The sequence below is a fragment of the Lissotriton vulgaris genome, chromosome 10 (genome assembly GCF_964263255.1).
Source record: "Lissotriton vulgaris chromosome 10, aLisVul1.2, whole genome shotgun sequence".
Classification (NCBI taxonomy): Eukaryota; Metazoa; Chordata; class Amphibia; order Caudata; family Salamandridae; genus Lissotriton; species Lissotriton vulgaris.
Genome location: NC_141698.1, coordinates 20,320,898 through 20,348,077, shown reverse-complemented (window position 1 = coordinate 20,348,077; position 27,180 = coordinate 20,320,898). Strand labels below are relative to the sequence as shown.

Below are 27,180 nucleotides of genomic sequence, written 5' to 3'. Positions count from 1 at the left end.
GTTATGGATATCACCCACCTGTAGCACCGTCGCATAAATGCTATCGTCAGACACTTACGTACACCCGGTTCAGGCAGCACCACCTACCGCACACTTCAAAAACCCTATTCCTTGCACAGCTATTACAGAAGCAAACAGGAGGCGGAAGAGGGGACAGCCCTGTCAGCGCCCCGCTCTATATCAAAGCTGTCTGATATTGTTTCCCTGGCTAAAGGAATCTCAAATTTGGAGAGGACCAACTGTAAATAAACCCTCTCCAGGGTGTCGAACGTCCTTCTTGATACCCAAGGAGGCTACTCAACAGTTCTTGCCTGTCCTGCAAGCCCAATCCTCAGTACCGAATAAACTGCATAAATTCAAAAAACGTGTTCCTACCGAGAAATAACCCATTCTGGCCGTGGTGTATTAATTGCCTGCACTAACGTGGTCAGTCTGTTAGTCAATACTTTTCCTAGAATTTTGTAGTCAAGATTAAGCAGGGAGAAGAGCGATCAGACGCCACCTTTGACTGATCACACCCTAGTTTTGGGAGCACAGTTATTAGGGCCTTCCTCAAGGTGTCAGATAGTCTACCTCACTCCTTTGCCTTTACATATACCTGTAGGAGTTGAGGCGCCAACTGGGTATGATAAGTTGCATAAAACTCGATGGGAAGGCTATTCGTCATACAAATACAAAACAAAGTAACTGTGGGTCAAAAAAGTGTGTCGAGTGAGATGTGTCTGGATGACTGAGTGTGTGCTTAAGGGTTGTTAGAAAAGCACACAACAAGATATCGCACTATATGGAAAGATATCCATCAGTTACTCGTCCTTTGCCGCCCTTTCATCATTTGAACCACTTCCCAAAGTGGAGAGTCTTGGTTGTTGCCACCTTATGAGGGAAAGGCTGCTGTTATGCGGTTGGGCGCTAGGGGAAGTGCTGTATAGTAACTGAGGAGCAGTGCTATTCATCCCCAGAGTCTAGCCCCTGGCCATCTGTTTTAGTTCCAATTTGACCTCCTCAAGAGTCAGTGGAGAGTCGAATTTTTGTTTCTGTTGGGCGTCAAGGGTTGGAGTCCCTATATTACTCAAATAAACCACTGTCGACTCCTGGTCAGAGTCTCCTGGGGCCCTATACAGTGACCTATAGTAGGTCTCAAATTCCCTATTAATACCCGAATGCAAGTTCACCGGCAGTTCGATTCCCCCTTATGGGGGTGGAGGGGGGGCGAAGTACCTCTAATCGTAACAACGAAGCAAGCAGGCTACTGCCTTTATCGCCCAGCTCATGTTGCCATTTAATGTGTTCCTTATAGTCCAGGGCAGACAGGCCCTGTAGTGCCTCCTTGTATTCTGCTGGGACACCCTGGAAGGGAACATGTGACGCCAGGTTGGACATCCACTCCTTCTCCGCTGCCTTCAAGCGGTCCTCTAGCTCAAAAACCTCCCTCATCAACCTACAGTTCATGCCATATTGTGGTGTAACGCATACCCCTCTAATCACCACCTTTGAATGCATCGCACTCCACCACTGCTTCTACAACAGACCCCTTGCTGCCGCAAAAAGATTGGGTAATGTGTTCTCCCACATTTTCTAAACGGCTCATGCACCAATTCCAGCGGTTATAGGCGCCAGGTGGGAACAACCGGGCAAGCGCGTCCCAACAAGACTTTCACCAGCAGCGGGCAAGATGCTCAGCATAAGTGCACTTACTTACCAAGGCCCCACTGCCATAAAGCAAGTCAGTCCATGTGTGTAGTGCATGTAGTGCCAAATAGTGTAAATAATCCCACAAATATGGGTGCAGGGCGTGTCAAGAATCTGTCACGTCAATGTAAATCGCCCATTGTTGCAGCTGCCTTGTTTTAGGGTGAGTGCGCTGCTGTTAACGGTGGGATCGATCTATCGCTCACAAGATCCGAAAGGGAATTAAAGTCCCCACACTAGAAAGCAAAAGAGAGCAGCAGAGCGGGAGCTAGGGAAGCAAGAAAGAGAGGTTGTCCTACGTTTGGGTGTATATTGCATCCAGTGTAAGGGGCTCACCGTCCAAGGTGCCCCGCAAAATGACATAGCGATCCTCAGTGTCAATCAGTGAGTGCTCCACCACAAACAGCACTCCGGGGGCCAACCAAGCATAAGTGGAGTATGTAGTGTCGTATTCCCCGCCAACGGTTTCGTAGCTTGGCCTGTTACCTAGCCATCTAATGTGTTTCTTGGAGACATGCAAACTGTACCCCAAGGCATCACAGGTATGACCGGATCCGATAGCACTTGCTGTAAGAGCCCGTCCCTCTCATATTCCTGGTCATAATACAACATTTCCAGGACAACATGGTGATAGTGTGGATGTAAGACTAGTCAAGACAAGGATTACAGTGCGGGATCCACAGTGATGACGACAGGTGTAGCAGGTAAAAAATAAAAAGTTGAAACATTATAAACAAACCCAAACAATCCCACATTCCTGGCCACGTCATCAATCAGACAGAGCCAACCAATGCCTCCAATGATTCGGCAAACAGTGGATAGTCATTCCGTCACTTGGGGAGGTCTAAACTACTCATGAGCGAAGTCCAGCCCCTCTGCCTTCTGGGCTGCACGTAACTCCCCCCTCGAACATCATCTCAAGTGACTACCATCCCCTGCCTGACCTCCCAACCAGACATAAATCTACACAACAATTCAGAGCCAACCAGAAAAGGATATCCCTTAAGTCAAGGACACATTGACAGCTCTGCTGTCATAGGCATGACCTGGGGGCCTCCTCGCAGTTCCTCCGGTATCTCTTACTCCAGCGGAGGATCCACTCACCCTACCGTATTCACATCAGAGCCTCTATCATCCGACCCCGCTGCCACAGACTGTTCCACTGCCAAGAGCACGTAAGCCCTGCCCAGGCGGCCTGAACTTATGTTGGTTTGCCTTGGATGTTACTTGTTGAGCGTTGCTTTCTTCTCCGAATCTGCCACTCGGCCACCCCTTCGGTCATGGCAGTGTGTTGTGATTCACCCCTCGATTCCAACCAGCTCTGTGCCTCCTTTGGTGAAGCAAAGAAAAGAGTCTTGTTCTCCCGAATGACCTTCAGCTTCACCGGGTACAACAATGTGTACTTCAATCCCAGTGTGCTGAATCGCTGCTTCCCCTAATGGAATGACTCCCACTGCCATCGGATCTCCATTGTGTAATCCGGGAAAATGGTAACAGTGCTATTATCCACCGTCCATAAGCCCCTGGCAATCTGCAGGATGTTGTCTTGGTTCCTGAAATTGAACAGCCAAGCCACCACCGGCATGGGGGGAGAAGCTCCTGGATTGGGAGAGCACCCCGGTACCCTATGGGCAGACTTCACCAAGAAGAAGGTTGACGTCCAAACGTTGTCCATCAACCAGGTTTCCAAATACAAATCCATGCTCAGATCCTCCACTCCTTCGGGCAGGCCCACCACCTGGATATTGTTCCTCCTGCAGCAGTCCGCCATGTCATCCACCCTGCATTCTGTCCATCAACTTTTGTTTTTGGATTTGTCACCCCGAGTGGGACGGGTATGCTCAGACGTGAGTCCCGTGCTCTCCACGCCACTGGAGTCAAGCTATCCTGGCTGAAGACGGCTGATAGCCAGAAATCGGTCCTTGGATGCTTGATTCCGGCCCAGGGAAGACATGGCTTGGCAGTTCGGGCTGAACTGTTCCCATGAGGCACAGGGTCAAGGCTGATTTGCATAGGGCCATGTCTGAACTGGGGTAGTGTGGTGAGCAAATAAACGACGGATTTAGGCCCACATCTCTGTACTGGAGTGAATGTATGACATTGTTCTGCATTCTGTCCATCAACTTTTGTTTTTGCATTAATTGTAATAGCCCACAAGAACTAAAGCACAATGGGACTGGATTGTTAATTAATTGAATTGACTAATGAGATCAATTCTCACTTTTTCTCATGCTTTGGACAGGAGTTCTATTGGGTAGTGGGGAAGTCAAGCAACACATTGTTTTCCTCACAATGGCACATATCACACTGCCATCAATAGTTTGTTCAATATCTCTATTCATGAGAGACCATCAGAAAGCTTATCTGACCCGACGTTTGGTCATTGTACACTTAAGATGTACCTTGTGAGCGCCTGAAATCAACAAGCATTTGCAATGCAATAGGTCTCGCATTAGGAAAGTTTGAGCTATTGGTATTGTAAATGACACATTTTTTATTTATATTTTGTTTTTGAAAACAGCAAACTTAATAGCTTTGTCATTTACAATGCCAATAGTTCTAACTTTCGCAAATGTGACACCTATAGCATTTGTAATGCAATATGTGTTGTATTTACGTGACTTACATATATCGATCTTACAAATAACAATGTCTTTTATTTTTTTTAATAATGAATACCTAAATAAAAGTTATTGTAATTTATAATGGCAATAGCTTAAACTTTTGTAAATAACTTATGTGAAGATTATGTTCAGTGTATTTTATTGTGACGAAAAATCCAAGAACAGAAGTGAAATATTAACATCTTTTTGTTACATTTGTAATAAAGCTTAAAACAATGAGAGAACATATTTGAACCAGTTGTTGTTGAATGGTTGCACAGTTGTGGTGGCGCCGAGTGATGTTGTGATGGCGAACGAGTGATGCTGTGGCGTTCAGTGAGGCCGACAATACACAGAGTACTGGGGATGTAGTGCCTTGTGGGGGTTGTGTGGCGCTGGAGGGATCGAGCCGGATGTCGCACGGAGGCAGGAGCCTGTCTTCGGGATTCTCTCGTTGCTGAGAGTGCTGCAGGAGTGAGGCGGTGCAGGGCAGTGTGCGGGCCCCCCTCGGCAGGAGACGTGCGGGGGAGGGCGCATCCTGCATCAAGTGGTTTGGGCAGCATTAGTGAACGAGTAGGAAAAGGCGGCAGGGGGGCTAAGTACAAAGTGGAGGGGGTGATCAGCCAACAAGGGGAGGGGGGGGCTCTCTAGCGCAACCTGGCATACACTGCATGAAATGTGCCCAACTTGTGGTCACTTCCTGGGCTCTGAAGAGACTTCCGTCAGCCCCTGGCTCTCTACAAACAGACCTGCAAAGTCAAACGTAAGACGGTGCAAAAAAAGAAATAAAAAAAAACACTACCAAATAAATCGAAAAGCTGGGATACGATTTAGAAAGGGGGAAATAGACGATAGCACCCCAATTTGTTTATCAGGCCCTCCAGGGCAGTGCCATCGGTTCAGCATCCCCCGCACAGCTTCCATGCGCCGGCAAAGCCACGGCACCGAGCTGAACAATAAGTACCACTTCTCCGGCAGAGACTTTCATTAAGACTTATTACAGCAACCGCTACAACACATGGAGACAGTTTTTTCTGCTTACGAGCCGGCTGTACAATTGTCAATTGTCATTAGCTGATGTAATTTAGAAGAAGAAAGGCAAATCACAGAGCATAGTTTGTGCGGAAGAAGGAATTGTCACTACAAGTGTTTATAGGCAGCTACAAAATTACAGTATATGCTTTTAAGTGCTCGAAGTATATACTCATAGTTTGTTTTAGTTAGGTGAAGTCATTTTTCACCGCTGAAAAAGTACAAGCAGCACACTCTTTGGAGAGAGTAGAGTTTGAAAGAGATGTTTATATTTTATCAACAGTACAGTTATGAATAGATGAAGTGCAGCAGTTGGATTCACTTTTAGGATGCATTCTGGTGGTGGTTGCAGCTGAAAGTATTAACAGGTGTGTCTAGGGCTTAACTCGGACAATGCTAAACAGTTCTTCTATGCGCATGCTCGCGTAGATACGGTAGAAAAACCTCTGCACGTGGCAGCGCCACCGCCGTAGCGTGCTGCTGGACTCCGGCGTCGAGGGAGGGCCAGTCTTGTCCTGCAGAAACACTTTACTGAGCCAGCCGATCACCTTCTCGATCCACTGTGAAAAGGGAAGGAGAGCCCATCGTGAAAACCACACAGTAATAAAGTTACAGCCGCCCTCAGAACAGAATCAAATTCTCCAGTCAACTCCAACTCTCCAGCGCAGTTGATTAAGCACCAGCTTTCTGGCATTTGGTGGTAGGAAAGTCAACTTTCCACAAGTACCCTCCAGTTCATAGTCTTGGTCGCATCTTATGTCACGGGCTGTTGGGGAAAAAATAACACTCCCTTGCAATGCTTCGTCGTTTATGAAGTATCGGTATAAATAGTTTAAAAAATTAGGATATAGAAAAATATTCTTTTTGGCAATAAAACATTTTGTATAATTACATGCTCCCCCTGCTTAAAGATGATATGTGAAATATGGCAGTCCCAAATGTACAGTACCTAATGCTGCCCAAGTACGCAAACAAAGAAAACAAGTTCATGTTGTAGGGTGCCGCCGCGCTGCCCGCGGCGACCCGGAAGCTCTTAGCCGGCCGGCCAATCCGGTCGCGGCCGACCGGAAGTCCCGCCTCCCGAGGCCTGCGAGCCGCCGTCGCATGGAGCGCCTTGCCGGTCCGAGGTAGCCCGGGTCCCCAGGAGAAGGAGGAGTGTGGCGCCTGTTGCGGGGCTCCTCGGACCTGAGGGAGCCCCGATTGAGAAGAGGAGCGCCGCGCCGTGAGGAGCGGAGTGCGAGAGGAGCCCGCCGGAAGAGCGCAGTCGGTGAGTGGGGCCCAGAGCTGAAGTGAAGTGCGTGCGTGCCTGTGTGTATGCCTCGGGAGGGTGGGGGAGGGGGGGGGTGTACGCACGTGTGTGCGTGTGTGCGCTAGGGAATGTGTGTGCGCATGCCTGACTGTGTGTGATTGAGAGAGAATGCGAGGTAGGGAATAGTATGCCTGTATGTGTGCCTGTATGTGTGTCGTATGCCTGCGTGTGCATGAGCGCGCCTGTATGTGTGTGTGTGCGTGCATGCAGAGGGGTGGGGGCTGCCTGTGTCTGAGCAAGGGATTTGCTTCGCGCATGCGCAGCTACCAGACGCTCGCTCCCGAGGTGAAATCTGACCTCGTCAAAGCGCGCGTCTGGTAGCTGTCCACATTCCTAAATACGGGCCACAAAAGGTTTGAAGCAGACACTCTCAATGCTCACGCATTGAGAGTAGGTCTGCTCGACCTAAAAATGGCCCTAACTTTTCTGGAGGAACATATTTGTCATTTCTCATAACCAAGACACCTTCAACCGCCAATTCATCTGAGATTTTTTACAACCTGTTGAACACTAGGATCAATATTTCTCTCTTTGGGTCAGCCTTTTTCAGTGGAGCACATCACTCTTTAACACTTCATCCCCATCCAATGCTTTACGCCACTGTTTCTCAGATACGGTACACACCTCTTTAGGGTCCATTGCAGCTATAATGCAGCTTTCCAAATCATCAGGCTCATCTTCCCCACAAGGCTCATCATAAGGGGGAAGCGAGACAAGTAGTCTGTATGGACATTCTTTCCATCTGGTATATTTACAGTTTCAGAATTGAACTGTAGAAGCTTAGTGGTTGGCCTAGATATCCTCACAGTACATTCCTTCATATTCCTACCACTGACTATGAAAATAACTAGTTTATGATTAGGTTGTATGATAAAATGTCCTCCCACATAGATAATATTGACATTTCTAAAATGTCCACCAGAATGCCAAGAGCTCTTTTTAGAATACTGAATATTGTAACTCTGTATCTCTCAACACGTTTGAGCATACCCGATTGTGAACTCAGTATTATTCTCTTTCAGTAAGAACTCCCAATACTAAATTACTTGCATCAACAGTTAAAATACAGGGCAATTCTATGTCATATGGACTGAAAGATTTCAAACTAATCAGTTGTTATTTATCCAATCAAAAATCTCTTGACAACTTGAAACCCAAGAAAAAGGTATGCCCCTAATTAACATGTTGGTTAAGTGTCTAATATTGAACGCATAATTGGGGATGAAATAGGCATACACCTCACTAGGCCCCAGACAGAACCTGAGACCAGCCTTCTCATTGGAAGGCGAAGCATAAATTATCGCCTTGACTAAGAGAGACATAGGATAGACACCCTGACTGGACACTACATGTCCCAAGTATTCAAACTTGACTGTCAAACACACACACTTTTCATGCTTGACAACAACTCAATGTTCATGGAATCTTGAGAAGATCTAATCCAGATTTTATCATATTCCTCACACTCGGTGGCAAATGAGAACAGGATCTTTAAAAACAGACACAACTTCAATGCCCTTCAATATGTGGCAGCTAAATGGCATGCAGTAAAACGGACATATGCCAAAATGCGAAAACAAACGTTGCAGTGTGTCATGACTCAGGATCCAGTTCAACTGCAAGATAATCTGAAGCAAGATCTAGTTTGGAGAACAAGACTGCTTGCTTCATACCCGCCAGCACCTCTGCGATATTGATTACGGGGTGGGAGTATACCCAAATATTTGTTGAGGGTGCGAAGATCAATACATAACCTTAGATCTACATTACATTTGCGAGCCACTACCAAAGGCGATAGCCATGAAAAAGATTCCACACATTCAATGATGCCCTTAATAAATAGTGTGGTTAGTTCTCTTTCAAAATCTTGACAAACATTAAAATATCCTCAGCTTATGCTTATCTGGGATGACTTGCCTTAATTTTGATTTTATGATTGAACTGTTTAACCATAACCAGGTCACCTGAGAACACGCCAGGAAATTTGCTCATTATGCTTTCCACTAAACCATCATTGCAAATGACTAGTATCTGTTCTTTGTCTCCACATATTAACACCATGTCAAAAAGCCCTTGGTGGAACCACCCAAGAATATAAAGACCCTTAATTGCCACATATACTCTCTCTACTTGAAGCGGTCTACCTCTAAATTTGAATACATCTTCAAAATACCTAAGTAAATATATCCTGCGCCCTTCATATGATACAATCGACCTATCTTTTTTGTTCTAGAATCCGATCTCCCCACATTTCTTTTAAATAGCTCCTGGGTAATCATTGTGAGCCTAGCTCATGAGTCCCCTATTAAACGAATTGTTTTCTTTCTACAAATTCATATCTACATATGGGTCTACACATTCAGAGGCATCACCTTTCTTCACATCACTCTCACCAATCACCAAGACCATGTCCCACAAATGATTGTGTACATGTTTTTCTTCACCCTCAATAGTCATCAGAAACACAGCCTATCCTTTAGCCACTACATTTGACACTCTAACAGACTCTGGCAAAGTGCCACCGCTTGTTGCACAACCTACTGGTCACATTAATTGCAGGATACACTGTCCCACTTTTACCATGGGATCTATATCCACATCTAAAACATATATGTGTTTGGTGAAGAAAGAAAACTCCTGGGATTATCTTAATGATCCCTCTGAGGCTTGTCACCAGTGCCCTTTACATCACCGACCAAGTCATTATGTTTTCATCTCACTCTCTCGCCAAGACTTGAGACACCTTGATGCTTTTCTCCGTTATATTCCAAAGAAAGGTTTCCCATTGACATTAGTTTTGGTCTAGTCTCTTGGTCTTTAAAGTAACTGACAGCGAACCAGTTGTCCTGCAAAGTTGTCAAACTAGCAGTCTGCAACCAATCTCTGCAGTGCAGTTAGATATGTATCCACATCATGCCCAGGTGTTTATGTTCTTTTTAAAATTAACTATTTTTTCAAGTTTTTTTTTTACAATCTCCTGATATTCATCAAGTTGTTTGTTTTCACCAATAGCTAAACCTGTCAAGTGTTTATAGATTCCCCAGCCTTAAAAGCCAATGGAGTACAAAAGCAGGATTTATTTTCTTGAAGAAATCTCACAGCACTAAATGACACCTGCATATGTCCCAAAGGTGTCAAACCACTGTTTCAAGGATATGGATGACTACCCTTGGATTTCCAGAAATTCGGAGGAGGGTTACCGGTTGCGTGATCGTAAAATAATGTAGAGAAAAACTGATAACACCAGAATCTCCTGGATGGTTAGTGTTATGTGTAGCCACAGCAGGGAGGATGCACGGCAGCTGGTGTTTGCATCTTTCACAACAGTCGCCACTACCAGGGGGAGGGGTAGGCCTTCTGGTGGGCTTACCAAATGGGTAGCCACCCACCTGGGCTGTACGGCTAAGAGGATGGAGTCCCCTTCGAATGATGTTCTGTGTGCTTTACTTACTTTTGCCCCCAAGGTCATAATAGCACTGGTCAATGTCTATTCCAGACCCAGAAGAATAGGCTACGAATCTTCGACTGGGGAACAGCTGGTCTCTCTTCTGTCCGCTGTTGCGATGAGTGTCAATCTGGTAAAAGGGAGTGACTTTGTTTGCCAATTTGAGCCCCTAGACGATCACTGGTGATGCTGTCTGCTAAGAAGATAGGCTATGGGCTATTCCAGAGCTGAGCATACCCCCCATTAAACCTTGGTCCTTGCTGGCCCTCCAAATTAAATCCCTCACTCTGAACCATTCAGTAAGGGCTTGCAATGGGCGTACACAATCTGGGATGCACACATTTAATTGGGAGGGACATTCTTCTTTAATTGACTATATCCTGGTAGAGACCATGATGTGGCCAATGGTCACAGATTTTGCTTTCTTGCCTAGGTAGGACAGTGATCACAACACACTGACCCAGCTCAACGGGAAGTGCGTGCTGGGCCACTAGTAAGCGCGCCACAGTATGATAGGCCAATACTTACAACTAGTGGCAGAAGAAAACACTGGCCGGTAATGCAGCAATCATCTGATCTGATGGCTGCCCTATATGGGGCACTGGGTTGCTCTTTGCTTGATATGAATAAAGTTATCACGGAGGAAGGCACAATTGCCTCACCAATAAGGGTAGCTGTGATACTCACTGTACTCACCAACAAAGTAATGGTTTAATTTATTCAGAAGTGCAGATCAGTGGCCAAAGGAAGTCACCATACTCCTGGTTCTATCAGCGGTGCTGTGAAGCAAAATTGACCTTGCTTGAAGCTTTAAAATCCAAGGACAGGCCGTCCATCAAACTCACACGGACCACTGATAATGAGGCTATTGCTGTAGCTAAAAATCTTCGTAGCAGAAAAAATAGGATTCTCCTTGTGGGGCCTTGTTGCTTAAAGACCTGAAGGCCTTCTGTAATTACGTTAACAAGGGCTGCTGAGAAGGCAAAGCCTTTGAGCCTAATATTGTGGCTGAAGAAAGGAACTACCACTATCAGGCTCTGTATGCCAAACCTGAAGTAGATGAGAAAGTAGCACATTCAACTTGGGACTTGCTCCCGAGTGTAGCCCAGGAGCACCCAGAAATAACCTTGCCTGAAGGGCTCAGTGCCATCGATAAAATAGCTCCACACAAAGCACCTGGAATGGACAAAATTCCCGGGGATCTCTTTCTCTAGGAACCAACAATTTGGGGGGCATATATGTGGACAATATTCAATGCTGTGATGGGAGAAATTCAGATTCCTAAAACTTGGTCCGGATCTGAAATTGTCCCAGTCCTCTCCTACCAGGTAACTACAGACCCATTTGCCTAATTGGTTTGATGCAGAAAGTTTTTGCTCGGGTACTTTTGGTATGCCGACAGGACTGGATAGAGGACCACAATATTCTTAGCCCCTTCCAAGCAGGATTCGGACAAAGCACCTCTCCAATAGATCAATTTTTCAAATGGTTCCAACTCGTACCACTGGAAAACGTACTTTGGGGGGTGGCAGCCTCTATCTAATATTTGTTGATCAAGACAGCTTGCGACCTAGTACCTAGAGACAAGCTGTGGTCTGTATTAAACGATACTAGGGTCCTCTCATATCTTTGTCTTATGATCAGGAGACTTCACGAGGGAAATTTTGCCCAAGTCAGATATAGGGAGCTTTCTACGTCATTCATTGTCAGCAGAGGTGTCAGACAAGGATGTGTGCTGGCCCCCACTCTGTTTTGCCGATAAATTAATGCCCTGGTAGACACGTTGAATAGGGTGAACTATAATGAAGCCCCTAAGATCGCTTCAAATAAAGTACTGGCATTGTTATTCACTGACGACACCCTTCTTTCAAAATCCCCAATGGGTATCCAAAGCATCCTTGATAGTTTTGACTCTTTCAGTAACACCAGAGGGTTAGTTATTAATTCATGAGGACCAAAATACAAGGCCTTCAATCCAGTAAATTCCAAACGGCCTAATCCTTGCCTGAATGGCATCCCCCATTGAGAGGGTATCCACTTTAAAAAAACTTAGGGGTCACCCTAACTGAACAGATGGACTGGTCGACGCACATTGCCAAAACGAGATTTAAGCTAGCACAGATATCAGAGCTTCTGGCCAAAGTGCATAGGAAATCGTTCTGTCAACCCATCAGCCCCACTGCTGAGATCTACAAAATGCAAGCTCTGGGTGCTAGTATGTATGTGGCACAATTATTGGGGCATTGCTCCATGAAAGGTATAGCCAGAAGAGAAAATAAGTGTATTAGGCAGTTAATCAGTCTCCCCCTAGCATAATTCTTGTTCTACTTAGATTCAAACTAAGTATTAGAACGATCTCAGAGGAAATGGGGCTTAGACCGTTCACTTTCTGGGTACGGATCTGGGTCACCCGGAATTGATGCACAAGTTACTACTTGTGTAACGATATATCTGTAAGAGACATTAGTTAGTGATAGATTCCTTACCTTAGAATATCCCCAGGCGTCAGACTGGATCCGGAAATGTTTGCGTAGCAGTACCCTTGCGCGTCGGTAGGCGTCGTCTGCGGCTCCGCGTCCGTCATCGGCGCCGTGATGACGTCGTCGGAGTACTTAGACGCCACCTCCACTTGCTGACGTCAGTTCTTAGACACAGCTTTTCCACGCCAGAAACGCAGAGCAATGCTAAATACCAACACTTGTGCCATTGAAACTAGGGCCCTGAAAGGGGATGACCTTAACCCTAGATATCGGTTCGCGGAACGGGGAGGATGGGTGGGTCTGTAAGGAATCTATCACTAACTAATGTCTCTTACAGATATATCGTTACACAAGTAGTAACTTGTGCATCTGAAAGAGACACGTTAGTGATAGATTCCTTACCTTAGAATAGATACCCCAGCAATACCAACCCCAGTGGTGGGTCTGCGAACCAATAATCACGCCAGAAAGTCCTGGAGGACAGAACGGCCAAAGAAGCCATCCCTCCGGACTTGGCTGTCCAGGCAATAGTGTCTTGCAAACGTGTGCAGCGAGGCCCACGTAGCTTCCTGGCAAATGTCCTGCAAGGGCACTCCTCGGCCCAGGGCAGTTGTAGTCGCCATGGCCCGAGTGGAATGAGCCCTTAGTCCAACAGGGGGTTCCTTCTTAGCCAAGGAGTAACACGCCTGGATACACAAGATGATCCACCGCGAGATGGTCCGCTTGTGCACCGACTTTCCCTTCTTAGCGCCCACGTAACCAGCAAAGAGTTGGTCATCCACCCGGAACTGGCGTGTGCGATCCAGATGGTGAGAGAGCGCACATTTTGGATCCAGACGGTGGAGCCTCTCTTCCTCTTTCGAGGGATGCGGAGGCGGAAAGAAGGTGGGCAAGGTGATGGACTGCCCGATGTGGAAGGCTGTGACTACCTTGGGCAGAAAAGTGGGCCTTGTCCGCAACACAAACTTGTCCGGATAGACCGAAAGGAAAGGAGGTGTAGAGGATAGAGCCTGGAGCTCACTCACTCTCCTGGCAGAGGTGATGGCAACCAGGAAGGCAGTCTTCAAAGTAAGAAGGCGGATAGGACAGTTGTGAAGTGGCTCAAAGGGAGCGCACATCAGAAAAGTAAGAACCAGGTACAAGTCCCACTGAGGCATCACGAAGGGAACAGGTGGAAACGTGTGTGTGATGCCCTTCAAGAATCGATTAACAACAGGGGACTTGAACAAAGATGGTTGATCAGGCAGCCGTAGAAAGGCTGAAAGGGCAGAAAGGTAGCCCTTGATAGTGCCCAGAGCAGAGCCCTGCTGGGAAAGAGAAAGAAGGAAGAGAAGAACCTCAGAAAGAGGGGCAGAGAGAGGATCCACAGCCTTTGCTGTGCACCATGCCACAAATCTGTTCCACCTGCAGGCGAATACCGACTTTGTGGAGAGACGCCTGGCTGCCAGAATGATGTTACAGACTTCAGGAGACAAGTTAAATGGCCTCAACTGTCCCCGCTCAATCTCCAAGCATGGAGGTGGAGACTGGACAGGTTCGGGTGGAGGACCGTCCCCTGCTGCTGCGACAGAAGGTCCTCCTGAAGAGGCAGACGAACCGGGGGATCGACCGACATACTGAGTAGCTCTGGATACCAGTACCTTCATGCCCAGTCCGGAGCCACAAGGAGGACTTGTGCCCGGTCGCGCTTGATCTTCTTCAGCACTCTGGGCAGAAGTGGTATAGGCGGAAAGGCGTACAACAGACCACAACTCCACTCGCGACGAAAAGCGTCTCCGAGCGAGTGCCGCCTTGGAAATTCCAACGCGCAGAACTGATGACATTGCCCGTTCTCTTCGGTGGCGAATACGTCTAACCAAGGCTCTCCCCACTGCTGAAAGAGGCCTTGCGCCACGTCCGAGTTCAGACGCCATTCGTGATCCATCATGCACCGGCGGCTGAGTTCGTCCGCCCTGGCGTTCAGAGAACCTGCCAGGTGTTGAACCACCAGGGTCACACCATGATGTTCCAGCCACTGCCAAAGGCGCAGAGCCTCCTAGCAGAAGGTCCACGACCCCACCCCGCCCTGTTTGTTGCAGTACCACATGGGGGTGGTGTTGTCCGTGAACACCTGCACTACACTCCCCCGGACAGAGGGGAGGAATGCCTTCAGTGCTAGACGAATCGCCCGCAGCTCCAAAAGGTTTATATGGAGCCGGGACTCCGCCGGAGACCAGAGGCCTCTGATCTCCGCCTCTCCCATGTGGCCTCCCCAGCCCTGGAGGGACGCGTCCGTCACAACTACGTGCTCCGGTTGGGGAAGGGAGAGGGATCTGCCGCTGACCCAATCGCGGTCTGTGAGCCACCACTGCAGCTGTCTCGCCGTGCCCTCGAGATCAGGACATGGTCAGACAGGTTGCCCCGATGCTGGGCCCACTGAAACTTCAGGTCCCACTGCAGAGCCCGCATCCGCCAACGGGCGTGACGCACCAGAAAGATGCAGGAAGCCATCAGCCCCAGAAGCCGCAGCGTCAACCTGACTGAAACTCGGGATAAAGGCTGAAAGATTGGAATCAGAGCCTCTATATCCCGAACCCGCTGTTCGGGTGGATAAACCCGAAACTGTGCCGAGTCGAGAACTGCTCCGATTAAAAGGAGCTGCTGAGAGGGACACAGGTGTGACTTCGGCACAATGATGGAGAACCCCAGCTGGTGCAAGAGGTCTGCCGTCGTCTGGAGGTGGCTGACGACTGTCTGGGGCGAGCCCGCCTTCAACAACCAGTCGTCGAGGTAAAGAAAGACTGAAACCCCTAACCTGCGCAGATGAGCCGCGACCACCGCCATCACCTTCGTGAACACCCGTGGGGCGCTGGTAAGGCCGAAGGGGAGCACGGTAAACTGAAAGTGCTTGTGGCCTACCGTGAACCGCAGGTAGCGCCGGTGGGCTGGCAGGACGGGGATGTGGAAATAAGCGTCCTGCAAGTCCTTAAAGTGCTCAAGCGCATGGTCTGCCTTGTCGCCAAAAAGGCGACGGCCATCAAACGGCATGTCCATCAGTGTGTTCTGGGCATCGGCCGAAAAGTTGGCGGACCTCAACCAGGCGTGGCGACAAATCGCCACAGTCGTTGCCATCGCTCTACCTAGTGAATCGGTGGTATCCAGCCCACACCGGATAGAATATTTTGCTGCATCCCGGCCTTCCACAAGGGCTTGGCCGAGTTTGGCCTGTACCTCCAACGGACAGTCTGGCAGCAATTCCGCGACCGTATCCCACAGAGAGTGGGTGTAGCGGCCCAAAGGGCATGCAGTGTTGGAAGACCGCAGTCCCAGACTAAGGGAGGAGAATACCCTTTTGCCGTACTGCTCATACCTCTTGGATTCCCTGTCCGGCGGAGCCGACGGGAATGCGGTCTGGGAATTGGACGCCTGGATGACCAGACTCTCGGGGGTGGGTTGGGTGGACAGGAAACATGGGTCGCCCGGGGCCGGGCGGTGGCGTCTGGCCACGTTCCTAACTACGGGCGAACCAGTAGCGGGCCTGGACCAAGTGCCCAAAAGAACGTTGGTCAAGGCCTCATTAAACGGCAGCAGAGGCTCGGCCGAGCTTGACTGCGGTTTAAGGACCTCAGTGAGGAGGTTAGTCCTCACGGCCGCGACAGGGAGCTCAAGGCCCAGGCCTTGACTGCCATCATCAACACAACACTGTAGGTTGCCCCCTCCTCCGTAGCCACGGTAGGAGGTGAGACAAAGCCAGTGTCTGGTGATGTGTCCAGACAACTGGCATCCCCAAGTCCACCTGTCCAGTCCTCTTGAGACTGAGACTCTTGGGTCAGAGGGTCCTCAGACCCCTCCCAATACTCCTCTTCACCCATCCCTTGATAGTCAGGGTTGTCAAATGATGAGGCCGGTTCATAGAAGCTAAACTCCCCAAGCGACGTCGAAAGCGTCGCCCAGGACGGCGCCGGAGGTGACACCTGAGGGACCGGTGCCGGTAAGGTCGTTAGGTCAACCGGCGACGACCCGGATCCCGAAGCGGATCCAATGGGGCCCTGCGGCGCCGGGCCGAAGCACCCGACCCGCTAGGGGCCCCAGACGGGTCCGCTGGGCCCGAACGCGCCGTGGAGCCCGTCGGGGAAGAGAGGTTCCTCATGGCCATGAGGAAGCGCTCGATCTCCCCTGGCGCCGCGTCCTGCCCAGGGACCGGAGGATGTGGAGAAGGCCGCGACGCCCGCGACTCCGAAGGAGCCGTGTCGGCGGTGCCACCCGAACCCCCGGCTGCGTCGCGGGAGCTTCGGGGAGAGTCAGAAGAGCGATGACGTCTCTTCGACTTCTTGTGCTTACCTGACGACTACTTCGACCCGGAGGAGTGATGTCGACTCTCTGAGTTGTGATGGCTCCAACCCCGCGACCTTTCCCTCGACCTCCTGTGGGACCGGGACCGCTTGCGGCGCGGGGCCGACTGCCGGAGTTCGAGTCGCTTGCGGGAACGCTCCCGCCTAGCTTTCGAAGTCAGAGCCCGGCAGTTGGGACAGGTCTTGTCATTGTGGTCGACGCCGAGGCAGTGGAGACACCGACGGCGAGGGTCAGTGACCAACATCAGTCGGTCGCAATCCTCACAAGGCTTGAAACCGGGCATCCCTAGGCACCGCCCGGAGTCGCAAGACTCAGAAAAAATTATCAAAAGAGATCAAAAAAGACTAGTCAAAAAGTGACTGAAGTACTGCTTTTTCCAGATCTGCGCTTGCTGGCGCGGAAAAAAGAAGAACTGACGTCAGCACGCGGAGGTGGCGTCTAAGTACTCCGACGACGTCATCACGGCGCCGACGACGGACGCGGAGCCGCAGACGACGCCTACCGACGCGCAAGGGTACTGCTACGCAAAATTTTCCGGATCCAGTCTAACGCCTGGGGATATTCTAAGGTAAGGAATCTATCACTAACGTGTCTCTTTCAGATTTCCTATAGACTAGAGCTGGAGGAGGTATTGGGGCTACCTGGGGCTGGGAAACTACCCTGGACCCTGGTTTACTTATATCAACAACACACTGCATAGTATTGGTAAAACGAATATGTGGAGTGATCCCATTGTGTCTTATTCAGTAACATCTAGAAATAAACTTGCAAAGAGCTATAGGGGGCACAAACTCACTCTCTTTCATGGGAAAACAACAAAAAGCACTCTGACCGCAACTTTTATGGGGGTAAAAGACAACCATAGCCCAGAGTCCTTCCTAGACGAAAATCAGCCAGCCTTAGCTAGGAAACTCTATATCCAATTTAGGCACGGATCACTTCCTTTACGCACATTCACTAACAAATGGGCAGGTACCGTATCTATAAGGTGGCTAGCTTGTGGTGAAGCTGAAGAATCAGAGCTGCATGTATTTTTCTTCTGCCCAGCCTAGCAGTTAGGCTCCTGAAATATGACAACCAACAACCTATTGGTTTGCTGTTTCAAGATTCATTCAAGCTGTTTTCAATGCCGTGTTTTCAAGCAGTTCTTATGATCCTATTACCCATGTCCAAGTTACATTTTCTTGTAACTACGGAAAAGCCCAGGTTAGTTTGCTGGAAACGGTCTCTTTTTAAATAGCACCAATGTCCTTTACCTGTTAGGAATCTTGGCAGAGAAGGGTGGAGATTACTTGGGCTTCTGCTGCTACTTGCAAATTGTACTTTAGGAGACTTGCTGCTAATGATCTAAAGACTTGTTTTTCTTGAGTATTTTAATCAAGGCAACTTTTTTTAGTAAGGAACAGTTGAATATCTTATTTAATATTTTTATATGTATGTATTCTGTGCTTTTATGGCTATCGCTGAAATGAAGATGCATGATGATGACCGATCAAGCCACTGTTCAGTTAAAATATTCCTACAGGTTAATTGTACACCTACAAATATTGAAATTAAATTCCATTTCAGGTAGAAATATAAAAAAGGTTATTGAACCAGAGACTAGCCCGTAATTCCTGAATGGCTAGATAAATCGATGTTTCAATACTAGTCATACTAGGTAAGACAATGCTTAGCGTGCTATTCAATCAGACTCCTATGCGGCCCCTAGAATTTCCGGCCTTTGCCTCTCCTTACCAACCCTACTGCAAAGATATATTTACTTACTGTGGCCACAGAGTATACAGAGGGATTACCTTTCAGTATACTTTAAGCCTCGGTATGCCACCTAATGCCTAAGTAATTACACAGAGGGCGAATCCACCTGCCCCAGGGCATGTTATATGCGGGGCAAAAAATGAGACGTGGCTTAACCTTTTCTCGGCTGACAGAGAGCACACTGTACAGAGATCAGTATGATCAGCAATTCTGGCAGTGTTCCACATAGATGTAAAGGTCCCTATTTCAAGCGTGTCACAACGAAGGGTAAAGTTTCGCACCTGAAACTCCAGTTCTTTCGCAGGGGTAATTCCATGATAGTCATAAGCGTTGAATAGTCCCGCCTGCCTGCGGGGACCCCAGAGCACTTTTTCCAATATATCTTCTTAAGTGCTGAAGTTTCCCGTTCTTCAGGAAGGTCCTAAATAGTAATTTAAGAAAGTCATTAAGTAGCCTATATAATTATGCTACAGTGGACAACATTCTTCATCTTGTTGCAAAAAAAGGGGAATATCCAATGAAACATGCAACTAATGCATGAAAAACTTTGTTGGGTAACAAAGAAAATCCTTCACAAACACTTTTGTTAAGTGAGAAAGGGATGAAGAAGTGCAGGGCAGTGTAGTCCATAGGTGGCCATTATCAGGGAAGATAAAAGAGACTGTCTTTAAGAACTGTGTGACTTCCAATATCCCATCATGCTCAACCAGAAGCAGCTACCTCGGTTATTTTCTCCAGCTCCTGCTGATAGGACCTTTGGAGCATTGACTCGACTTTTTTAGTTGTTTTTTTCAAAACCTGGCTATAAAAAACAGTGACTACTTCTTCACTCGACGTCTTTGTTCTTCCTCTAGTGATTTTTGTCTGTTTCTGCATTAAAATGACTTCTTTATTTGAAAAATGTCATCACTGGGGCAGGAAAAAGGCCAAAACACACCCTCATGAGGTCTTGTATCATTTGCCTGCCGTCTTCACATCTACTTAACTCTTGTGACATCTGTAAGACTTTCTCCATTCGAACCCTATGTGACTGGGAGTAAATTTACCTTCAATGTAAAGAAGAAAGAATACATCAACAAGCCAGTGGGACCTCCGAGCGAGGGGAAGGAAATTCTTCCACCAGAGCTCCTCCCTTATCCTCCAGTGTTCGTGGATGGGCCGATAGGCGTTTTTCAGGAAGAAAACGCTTTCGGTCCTGGCCGACGCTGAGGCGGTTGAAGTCGAGAGGAGGTACAGTGCCGCCATGCTCTCCATCAAGGTCGGGCTTGATGTAGTACAAACGTCGTCGCTCGACATCAACGCACTCACCTGCGATGTCAAGACCATTTACACAATTTCACCCGACGTCAAGAACTACTTCGACGTCGAGGGATTCTGACTCGCCGTAGCCCGAAGGAGACGCTTGACGTTGAAAGACAAACATCAACGGGAGTGGTAGAAGTCCAAAAGCTGATCAACTTTGAGGTCGAGACTATGGCGGCTGTCAACTTCAAAGTCCCTAGACGTCGAGAAGGTCTCGGACCCCCCTAAAAGAAGGATAATTTACTTGTCATTTGACTCACAGCATTCAAGATCTCCTTCTCTGATAGAGGTGCCATCTTCTCATGTTCCTATCTCTCCAACTGCATTGCCACCTTTATGGCCTATGCCTTCAAGAAAGATGCAGGCTCCACTAGCTCCTCCGCCTCCCGTGTTGCTGGTACTACCAGCCTCATTACCTCCATGCCATGGCCATCATCCATCTAGGCGTTCGTCTAATAGATCACGGCATTTCTCATTTACATCGCAGATCACGCAATACATCAAGGTCGCTATCCTGCCATCATCGTCATCATGGGGATACGTACTCTTCCACCAGGGGCTATTTACTCACCTTATCGGATTATCCTCAACCTCGTTCCTTAGCGGTTGACGCCATATCCACCTTTCAATAAGCCACTGAGCTCGGGACATAGGGTCTGGACCTAAGTGATGGTATACCCCAGCTTTCAGCCTCATCCTTCACCAAACCATAGATGTATATAGGTTAAATTTTTAAATCCCCGCCTATAACGACTAAGTCCTTTGAATTAATCAAACTGAAAAAAGGCTGCCAGAAGGTCAGAGTAGATGATTCCACACTCCTACTTCTGGGTCTACAATAGACAATGAACAAATACATGCTATTCCCCCATGCAATCCGAATGTTTAACTCTAAAATGTTCTGAGTCAATGTTCAAAGTTTCAATCTGTTGGTTTAAGTCTACTTTAACCCATATTATAAGACCCCCGCCCCCATGCCCTTTCGCGAACACATGGCACGATATTAACAAAATAAGTGGTATATACAGGTTTATATGAAGGTTCAATTGCCCAGGTAACTTGGAACAAGCATATGCCGAATTGGGCTATATATACACTCCAGTCAAGTGCAAATTCTTTATTTATATATACAGTTTTAAGGCTCGAGGCCCGCAATGTTCTTCGAAACAATTTTTATTGCGCCAATACATGTGTGGTTTTGGCCAGTGGAAGAGGATTCCGCAACTAGTTATACTTGGGCTTGAAATAAATTAGTTGGCGGCAACGGAGTTAGGGGATCATCATTTGACCCCATTCTTAGTTCCAATGTAAGGGTAGTTGATACTATAGTGCCAGGATCACTCTGTTGACATCTTTGTTTTTGGATAGTACCTTGAGCACATGTGACCTGGTTCATAGGGAAACAGTGGACCACTGGAAGTTAATGCACCCCCTTTGGTCAGGCCATATTTATAGTAGTGGCACATTCAAGATCATCTTGCTGGTCTCTACCTTTAAATGGAATTCCAATGCCCCTGGTTACTGATTTCGAACACTGTCAGTCCTGGTAATCCAAGAGTGAACAGGTTTCAAAAACGTTTTTAGCAGCTATATTGAATAGCGTTTGTACAATTTTCCAATCAGAGTGCATCCCTATTGGAGGAACGGGCAGGAGGTGGTCTATAAAAGTACCTTAGCGATAATGCTTAAATTCTGACTAAGGAATAAGTCTTCAAGCTTAGTTAGTGGAACTGCTCTTACGATAACTAACTAGTGACGGGGTCATGAGGTTTACTAATACACAAACTCCAGGACAGTCTTTAGAGTGTATAACTAACCAGGAATCTCTTCTTACAGATCTAACTTCCTGAGCGAGATTCTATGGTCATCTCGCATTCGTTTTTAGCCAGTGGACAGTCTTATTTTACAGTGCCTGGTAATCTTCATTTGCATCGGGGGTCATTTCTGGAACATCCCTAATAACTATCAAGTAGGGCGTGCATTCTGGTGGCAAATGAGGGTACTTTATTCATTATTTATTTATAAAGTTTTATATAGCGCAAACTTGATCCCGAAGGATATCATAGCGCTTTACAATTTGAGGCAAAGGTAACAAATAAGAACATTAGTCTAACATTGGGAATCTAATGGGCATTGAATCAACTAGAACAAACATAACAGCTCAATATAACCTGAGTGCAAATCGACTCAACACACACAATGGATCACATACATAGTGAAGCTTTTGTTAAGTAAGTTGGTGAATTTAGCCTTTTCCTACTATCTATCTGCTGCACCCTGGTTACACCTATAACTTGCCCCCTGGCCGAGCTGGACATTTTTTTAGGGTAGAACAGACCTATCTTGCAGCTGCATTACAGTTTGGCGTGTCGACCCGGTGGCGGGAAGAGGTCTATTACCTATTGCTGGGGGGATGGAGCTTTTAAGTACTCTATTTTGGTACCCAACATGTCAAGGTGAGCCACTAAGGGGGCTAGCTCTGCCTTTATTATATCCCTGAATCTATCTACACACCTTTTCAGTTGTTTAGACATAAGCTGTGAGGGCAGCTCGTGAGAACCCTCAATTGCTGCGGCGGCTGGGGCAGGGAAAGCAGGTTGTTACCCTGTGAAGATTTATCTAGTTGTAGAGTTGGGTGTTTGGGAGACTCGGAGACCAGAGCTTTCCCTCTCCTAGTGGTCTGTTTTCTGCGAGTTATCCTTTTGGATTTTATAATAGGGAATTGGGGGTTAGTGAGTCCCAAGAAGTTATCGATCTATGCACTTGGGACTGTTAGCTGTGCCTCAAATAATATTTCTGGGGTAGAGCTAAGCATCAAAACCCTGGGATGTAACGGCTTCTGGATAAGGGTCCAAGTGGGGTTCTACAGTCGTATGTGAGACCTGAGGAGGGGATCCTGAACTTAGCAACAACCTCCTCTCTGAGAGTGCTATCTCGGTCCTAACTACCCTAATTGCCCTCCCGAGCATGCGATCTACGGAGGTAAACGTAAAAGTTGGGGTGTTGGGCAGTGCCCCTTCTACTGGATTTTTCTTCCCCATCTTATACAATTTTAGATCCTACAGTACTCAGTGTTTGTATTAAACTAAAATCCATACCGTTAGTCAAGAATCCAACCCAGATACTATACAAGGGGCAGAAAACAATGTGCTTAAAATTAAAAACAATCCAATATGGAGGCCATGGGGGCTGAGCTGAAGCTTCCTTGTGCAAACTTCTGATGGCTTTCGGAGCTACAAAAGTGCCTCTGGATCAGCCCTGATATGGTCTTACCTTGCTTTCGGCCCAGACAGTCTAATGAGAAGTAGTACAGGTGATGGGGGGGATGTTGGTAAGCAGACAGGCAGTCAATGGCAGTCAATAGCCTCAGTAACGTGGGCAGGGAACCACCAACAGTAAAAGCAACAAGAGTACTCCTTGGTCAGTAGCAAGCAGCAGCGATGATGACGTTGAACCACTTACCTCATTCCCCTTATCTCACTGGGGCCGCCGCCCCCACCCACACCAAGATGCGAAGGAAGGTGAAGACAGATCAAGTTGCTCATGAAGTTGTTGAGGGGCAGTTGGGCACAGCACAACACCCACTGCCCAGCTGCTTTACACCCATATCTGCCAGGCTCCGCGAGCGAGCCAGGTACAGTGGCGGCGAGCAGAAGCCAGCAACGGTATTGGCCGTAGCTGCAGCAGTCTCAAACTGTCGTCCACAAAGCGGACCACAATACACCAGAAAACAAGTCAAAATACTAGCTAAGCAAAGTAAGGGCAAAGTGGCATGTGGCAAAATGCTGAAAAACAACCTCAGAGGACCAAAGAGCAAACTCGGCAGTTGTAAAGAACTAAAGTTGTAACCAAGTTGATGTAACTAACTAAATGCACATGGATATTATGGTTAGAATAATGGGGGTACTCTTGATGTCTATGCTTAAATTTTTCTTACCCTCTTGTCTTTTTCCTCTTTGTTTCCTGGATATGCAACAGATTTTGTAATACTGTGATATTGTGTTAATCCTGGAATTTTGGTGTACACTCTCTTATGTCTTTTATCATCTTTCCAAATACAAAAAAAAATAAGTAACAACATTCCATAGAACATAACTACTCGATACTTGCAACATAGAACTAACAGTCCACACACGCACCAGCTAATATTGCTGCCAGCACATGCTGCTGCCAGGTGGACACTACACCCTCTCTGTTAGGATGCTTGTACATCCGACTTACGTGCAATTTCTCAGTTTTATCATGCAAGAAATAGCCTTTGTGATGTGAGGTGTGAAAAATTAAACATGAGAAAGTCTTCTGCACATTTGCCTGAGTGTACTGTATACATAACACGAGCTAGTGATGCACCTTCAACCTATATTAAAGCACTACATATATAATGATACATATATAATGAATATCAGTAATGAAATAATGAGCAAAATCATGCAGTTATACTGAACAGATCTATGCTATGAGGGTCTCAGAAGCAGGAAAAATGCAAAGCACAAGCTAGTATAAAAAGAAAGCTAAAGGGAAAGGAAGAAAAGGGCGAGTACGAAAAATAAACTACTGATAAAAAAACTGTGACCCTCCAAATGGACTGAAAAACTAAATACAGAAATGTTACCAGAAAAGCTCGTTTCACAGATCTTTCAAAGTAATCAGATTCCCCAAAAAAGCTTTCCTATAAGAGAGTGTTTAATGACACACACGTTGGAACATCATCCCTTTGATAGCAAGATGCTCAGAGAATGTAACACCATAGTACAAGCATTAGAAATGCAATAGGTCTCGGATTTGAGTATGAGCTAATGGCATTGTAAATGGCAATGTCTTTTAGCCATGTGTTATGGAGTGTATGCATGTGGTGTGTAGTGGAAATATGTGTGTTGGATTGGAATAGTAGGAATGGAGCATGCTTCCCTTTAGAAGAATATGTTTAAAAGTAAAGGGCACCATATTGCGATTGCTACAATAGTTAATTGTGGATGCGTTAACAATTGATGTGTGCACTGATGGGTGGTGGTGTGTGTGCCTGTAGAAATTGTGCACTGATGGCTGGTGGTGTGTGTGCTTGTTAAAAGCGTGCACAGATGGCTGGTGGTGTGTGTGCTTGGTGAAAGGGTGCACTAACAGCTGGTGGCGAGTGCGCCTAGAGAAAGCATGCACTGACGGCTGGTGTTGTGTGTGACTGGTGAAAGTGTGCACTGACGGCTGGTGGTGTGTGTGTGTGTGTGTTTTTGGTGAAATCATGCACTGACATTTGGTGTTGTGTGCGTGGTGGAAGCCTGCACTGATGCCTGGTGGTGTTTGTGCTTGATGAAAGCGTACATTGATGGCTGGTGGTGTTTGCGCCTGGTGAAAGCGTGCACTGACAGCTGGTGGTGTGTGGTTGTGTGTGTGGTTGAGTGTGTAGTGGTGAGTGTGTAGTGGTGAGTGTGTAGTGGTGAGTGTGTGGTGGTGAGTCTGTGGGGGTGAGTTTGCGGTGGTGAGTGTGTGGTGGTGAGTGGTGATGAGTGTGTGGTGATGAGAGGCTGGTTGTGTGGTGTGGTATGTGTGTGTGGTGTGGTGGTTTGTGTGTGGACTTATGTATGTGTGTGGTGGACTTAGTTTGAGTGTTCGTCTCCTGCACACTCACACAGTGCCCCTACACACTCATACTCTGCTCTCCCTGCACACTCACACTGTTCACCCTGCATAGTCACACACTGTTCATCCTGCATACTCACACAATATGCACCCTGCACACTTACACACTGTTCACCCTGCACACTAACACACTGTTTACCTTGCACACTCACACACTGCAGTCATTGTCACTCTGCAGTCACACTCACTCTGCAGGCACTCTGCAGTCACACTCACTCTGCAGTCACTCTCCAGTCACACTCACTCTGCAGTCACGCTCACTCTGCAGTCATTCTACACTCGCACTCACTCTGCACTCACTCTGCACCTGCACTCACTCTGCACCTGCACTCACTCTGCACCTGCACTCAATCTACACTCACTCTCCAATCACACTCACTCTGCAGACACTCTGCAGTCACACTCACGATGCAGTCATTTCTGCAGTCACACTCACTCTGCAGTCATTCTGCACTTGCACACACTCTGCACCTGCACTCACTTTGCACTTACTCTGCACCGGCACTCACTCTACACGCACTCTGCACGGACACTCATTTTGCAATTAGGAAAGGGAAGAGTTTTTCTAGTACTATTAGTTTGTCCAATTTAGCTGTATGTGGCTTTCAGAATATTACCAGGAATAACGAACGCGGGGGAGCTAGGATACGGAATGGGTTTCTATGGGTTTTAGATTGCGCTGACTTGACCGGAAGGCGTCAGAGCGCTTCAAAATAGGAGCAGAGCTGATACATGGGAACATTGCAAGTGAACAAATTACAAAAGGAACGCTAGGACGCATGGGAAAATTGATAAGAGTGGACAGCGAAAATATAGATATAGAGGTAGCAATCGGTACAGTACAGGAGGAAAAGGGATTGCGCGGACTTGGCCTGAAGGCGTCAGAGCGCTTCACAATAGGAGCAGAGCTGATACATGGGAACATTGCAGGTTAACAAATTACAAAAGGAACGCTAATAAACAGCCGAAAGGCGTCACAGCGCTCTTGCAAACCTCTGTACCATATATTGTAAAGGACAGGGGTGTTAAGTTCTTACAACTAACTCTTCGATATCATAACTTTGTTTTCTAAGACACTAGATGACAATGTTCCATTCAAATAATTTTTCTCGTACTGACTGGTACATCCTGCCCACAGCTTTCAGCCGAACTTGCAGCCGTTTCTCGTACTGAGTGGTACATCCTGCCCATTGCTTTCAGCCGAGGTTGCAGGCGTTATATGAAAATGTAATAAGTTTCAAAGCAGCTGCTGCGTTTTATATTACAGTACAGGAGGAAAAGGGATTGCGCGGACTTGACAAGAAGGAGTCAGAGCGCTTCACAATAGGACCAGAACTGATACATGGGAACATTGCAAATTAACAAATTACTAAAGGAACGCTACGACGCATGGGAAAAGTGATGAGTGGACAGCGAAAATATAGAGGTAGCAATCGGTACAGTACAGGAGGAAAAGGGGATGTGTGGCGATTGCCAAGATTACAAAGTACAAGTAGGGGTAAAATACTGCAATAAATGACAAGACTCTCCAGTACAAGAAAAAAATGTTACGTAGGCAAGGGGGACCTGGGGCGAGTGCAACGGGGGTGGCCGCGC

At 47.3% G+C, this 27,180-nt stretch overlaps 1 protein-coding gene across 4 annotated transcripts in view; it reads right to left on the bottom strand.

Annotated features, from left to right (window-relative positions):
* LOC147684358 (uncharacterized) overlaps positions 1 to 27,180 on the bottom strand; it is a 715,098-nt gene that overhangs the window by 368,765 nt on the left and 319,153 nt on the right. The gene's annotated exons all lie outside the window — the stretch shown is intronic.